General features: G+C 43.2%; 1 long non-coding RNA gene across 1 annotated transcript; it reads left to right on the forward strand.

Annotated features, from left to right (window-relative positions):
- Positions 1-3,354: 3,354 nt before the first annotated feature.
- LOC126988945 (uncharacterized) lies at positions 3,355-4,617 on the forward strand. Its single transcript, XR_007742684.1, has 2 exons — positions 3,355-3,485; positions 3,675-4,617. It is a non-coding gene; the product is annotated as an uncharacterized LOC126988945 (long non-coding RNA).
- The last annotated feature ends 261 nt before the right edge of the window (positions 4,618-4,878 follow it).

A 4,878-nucleotide genomic window follows, 5' to 3' on the forward strand; every position in this document is an offset into this window, starting at 1 on the left:
GGCGGAAACGACGTTTCTCGTGTGCCAAGCGAGGACCTTCTCAGGCGTTTTAGAGAATTGTTAGGCAGGATACGTGACGCTGGTGGGTCACCAGTAGTGTGTGGCGTCCTGCCAAGGAGGGGCGTTGGCGATGGATGGCTGTCCAGGGCGATAGCAGTGAACAGCAGACTTGCTGAGCACTGCGAGCGCAATGGGTGGCTGTTCGTCGACAATTGGGACCTCTTCTTTGGCAACGACGCCCTCTACGCCCGTGACGGGATACACTTGACGTTCAAGGGTGTTGAGGCTCTCTCAGACTCCCTTGAGCGAGCACTTGGTACCCTGAGGGATTTTTTAGTATAGGCGAGGGGGGGAGGAGTAATGGGAGCAATGGGAGGAGTAATGGGAGGGGACATCTAGCTCATAATATAACCAGGCAGCTTAGAAGTAATTCTAGAGGAGTAACAGAGGACGGGCTAAGAATCTTCTATACTAACAGCAGGAGCCTCAGAAACAAGATAGACTTACTAAGGGGTGAAGCTTGTTCAGAAAATTTTGACATAATAGCGATCACTGAGACATGGATAGACTTTGCTAATAGAAATTTTAGGTCAGAATTTGAAATAACGGGTTATCAGATGTTTCACAAAGACAGAAGGGGCAGAAAGGGAGGTGGAGTTGCGCTATATGTTAAAGACTCACTTAAATGTTTAGTTAACAACTCAGTCAAAACTAACATGGATTCAGAATCAGTTTGGGTGGACGTTTACAAAGGGAAAGAAAAACTAACTCTAGGAGTTATATACAGGCCACCCAACCTTAACAGGCAGGACACGAGTATATTACTACAGGAGATTGGCAGGGCGAGTATGAGTAGAAATGTCTGCGTAATGGGGGACTTTAATTATAGGAATATAGACTGGGAAGATCTAGTGGGTGACCTGGAAGCCGAGGACTTTCTTGAAGTTATACAAGATAATTTCCTTAAGCAGGTAGTTACTGAGCCTACCAGAGGAGATAACATATTAGACTTAGTCCTAACCAATAATGGGAACTTGCTACGTGAGTTGGAGGTGGGCGGAGAGTTAGGAAATAGTGATCACAGAACGGTTCGTTTTAGGTTAGACTGGGCGGTAAACCGTGATCCAAACCCAGTGTTAGTGCCAGATTTTAGAAGAGCAAACTACGAGGGGCTTCGAAGATATCTTGAAGGGGTAAACTGGGATAATTTAGGGATTCATGAGGGCCAGAACTGCGGATTGGAGAGCCAGGAGAACCAGGTAGAAATGTCTTACAATAATTTAGTTAGAGTAATAGTAGAGGGGCAAGAACAGCATATACCACAGCGAACACTTAGAAAAGAAAACAATGATCCTAAGTGGATGACTCGTGGACTAAAACACGAGATTGGGTTAAAGAAGGGAATTTATCAGAAAATAAAGAATGGGGAAACACATCTCAGGGGCCGGTACGTCGAACTATCTAGATTAGTTAAGAAAAACACCAGGATAGCAAAAAAGAACTATGAGATCAAAGTAGTAAATGGGGCGAAAAGTAATCCTAAGGGCTTCTTTCAGATGTATAGAACAAAAACACGGGAGAAAATTGGACCGCTGAAATCAAACACAGGGGAGCTAGTAGAAAATTACGAAAATATGAGCACATTGTTGAACGACTACTTCCTTTCAGTATTCACACAGGAGGATCGAACGACTATACCGGAAAGAGTTCAGGTGTACGAGGGAGGGGATGGCGATAAATTGAGGGATATAATCATTACCAGGCAAGTAGTTCAGGATGAGATAGATAAGCTTAAGAAGAACAAGTCGCCAGGTCCTGACGGGATATTTCCGAGGGTATTAAAGGAGCTAGGTGATATAATCAGTGACCCACTAACCGACATCTTTAAGATGTCGGTAAATACTGGCTATGTGCCGAGCCTATGGAAAGTAGCTAATGTGACGCCGATTTTTAAAAAGGGGGACAGGTCAGTTGCTTCAAACTATCGCCCAATTAGCTTAACATCGGTTATAGGGAAGATGCTGGAGTCCATAATAGCCAGGAACATTCAGGAGCATTTAGAGAAACATAGCAATTCACGACTCGCAGCATGGGTTCACAATAGGTAGGTCATGCCTCACCAATCTCTTGTCCTTCTACAATAAAGTATTTGAGGCGGTTGACAGAGATGAAAATTATGATGTAATCTATCTTGATTTTAGTAAAGCGTTTGACAAAGTTCCTCACCAACGACTGTTGCTTAAATTACAGGCTCACGGAGTAGAGGGTAAAGTTTTGAACTGGGTCAAGGCGTGGCTTAGCAATAGGAAGCAAAGAGTGCAAATCAATGGTAAAAGATCTGACTGGGGATGTGTTACGAGTGGGGTCCCACAAGGTTCGGTATTAGGTCCACTTTTGTTTATTATTTATATCAATGACTTAGACACAGGAATTAGTAGTGATGTTAGTAAATTTGCAGATGATACCAAGATCGGTAGAGTAATTGAGTCGGATCAGGACGCTAGTATTCTCCAAGGTGAACTCAACAGATTATATGACTGGGCGGATAAATGGCAGATGGAGTTCAATGTAGGAAGTGCAGTATTCTGAGTGTAGGTAGGAACAACCCCTCACATAACTATTGCTTAAATGACACTCTCATAAGTAGGTCTGGGTGCGAGAGGGATTTAGGGGTCTTAGTGAGCTCTGATCTCCGTCCAAGGGCACAATGCATTCAAGCTAGAAATCGAGCTAATAGGGTACTGGGATTTATTTCAAGGAGCGTAAGCAACAGAAGCCCCTAAGTCTTCCTCAAACTATATTTAGCATTAGTTAGACCTCATCTTGACTATGCGGTTCAGTTCTGGTCACCCTACTATAGAATGGATATCAAAATGTTAGAATCGGTGCAGAGGAGGATGACTAAGATGATTCAGGGGTTGAGAAACTTGCCATACGAGGAAAGACTCAAACAGTTAAACTTGCATTCTCTAGAAAGGCGAAGGGTGCGTGGAGACATGATCGAGGTTTATAAATGGATGAAGGGCTTTAATAAGGGAGACATTCATAAGGTTTTGTTGGTAAGAGAACCGGGTAGGACACGAAGTAACGGGTTTAAACTGGATAAATTCAGATTCAACAGGGACATAGGCAAAAATTGGTTTACTAATAGGGTGGTGGATGAGTGGAATAGGCTTAGCAGTCATGTGGTGAGTGCCAATACAATTGTCACATTCAAAAATAGACTAGATAAATTCATGGACAGCGATATTAGGTGGGGTTAGATACACGGGAGCTTAGGGTCAAAGGAGCTGCCTCGTACAGGCCTACCGGCCTCTTGCAGACTCCTGCGTTCTTATGTTCTTATGTTCTTATGTTCGTTAGCCATGGTAGGCAATTCACCTAGGAGAGCAAACTCCGAACAATAAACCCGGGCAGGTGGGGCTCGTTAGCCGTGGTAGGCAATTCACCTAGGAGAGCAAACTCCGAACAATAAACCCGGGCAGGTGGAGGTCGTTAGCGAAAGCAGTTCATCTAGGAGAGCAAACTCCGATTACAAAACCGGGCAGGTGGAGGTCGTTAGCGTGAGCAGTTCACCTAGGAGAGCAAACTCCGATTACAAACCCGGGCAGGTGGAGGTCGTTAGCGAAAGCAATTCATCTAGGAGAGCAAACTCCGATTGCAAACCCGGGCAGGTGGAGGTCGTTAGCGAAAGCAGTTCACCTAGGAGAGCAAACTCCGATTACAAACCCGGGCAGGTGAGGTTCGTTAGCCGTGGTAGGCAATTCACCTAGGAGAGCAAACTCCGAACAATAAACCCGGGCAGGTTGGGCTCGTGAGCCGTCATAGGTAATACACCTAGGAGAGCAAACTCCGAACAATAAACCCGGGCAGGTTGGGCTCGTGAGCCGTCATAGGTAATACACCTAGGAGAGCAAACTCCGAACAATAAACCCGGGCAGGTGGAGCTCGTCAGCCGTGGTAGGCAGTCTGCCTAGGAGAGCAAACTCCGAACAATAAACCGGGGCTTGTGGTGCTCGTTAGATGTCGTAGACAATCCACGTGATGGGAACACCAAAGAAAAGGAAAATAAAAAGGAACACCAGAAAAAGGAAAATATAGTAACAAAACATCAAGAAAATAAAATAAAAAACACAAATCATCCACCTTCAGGCCCTAACATCTTCAAAATTATGGGTGAGTCTTTTCTGGGGAGAAAGAGGCTCATCCAGACCAAAGAACATCAAAAAGGGATGATATAGAAAGGAACACCAAAAAAATGGGAAAAAGAGAAAAAAACATCGCAAGAGAAAATTAACAACAATAACAGAACAACGTCAAGAAAAGTAACATACAAAGAAACATCATCCACCATTCGGCCCCAAACTAACATCACCAAAATTATGGGTGGGTCTCTTCTGGGAGGAAAGCGGCTCACCCAGACCAACGAAGAACATCAACAAGAGGATGATATGAAATAAAAGAACATTAAAAAACACGAAGAAAAGAAATAAGAAGAAAAAGAACAGAAAAAAACATCGGAAAAGAAAAACAAGAAGAAAAACACATCAAGAGAAGAAAAATATAAGAAACATCATCCACCTTTCGGCCCCTAACTAACATCACCAAAATTATGGATGGGTCTCTTCTGGGAGGAAAGCGGCTCACCCAGACCAACGAACATCAACAAGAGGATGATATGAAATAAAAGAACATCAAGAAAGAAAAGCAACAGCAAGAAAACAAAGAAAAAGATAAAGAAAAGAAAAGGAAAAAGAAACAAAAAAGAAAAAGAAAAACACCCAAAAAAAAAAATAATCCAAATAAATAAATAAATAAACAAACACAGAATACAGTAAAATTAACGAACTAACTAATTCAAACTGTCTAACTATTAAA

This window comes from Eriocheir sinensis, unplaced genomic scaffold, assembly GCF_024679095.1.
Source record: "Eriocheir sinensis breed Jianghai 21 unplaced genomic scaffold, ASM2467909v1 Scaffold1014, whole genome shotgun sequence".
Classification (NCBI taxonomy): Eukaryota; Metazoa; Arthropoda; class Malacostraca; order Decapoda; family Varunidae; genus Eriocheir; species Eriocheir sinensis.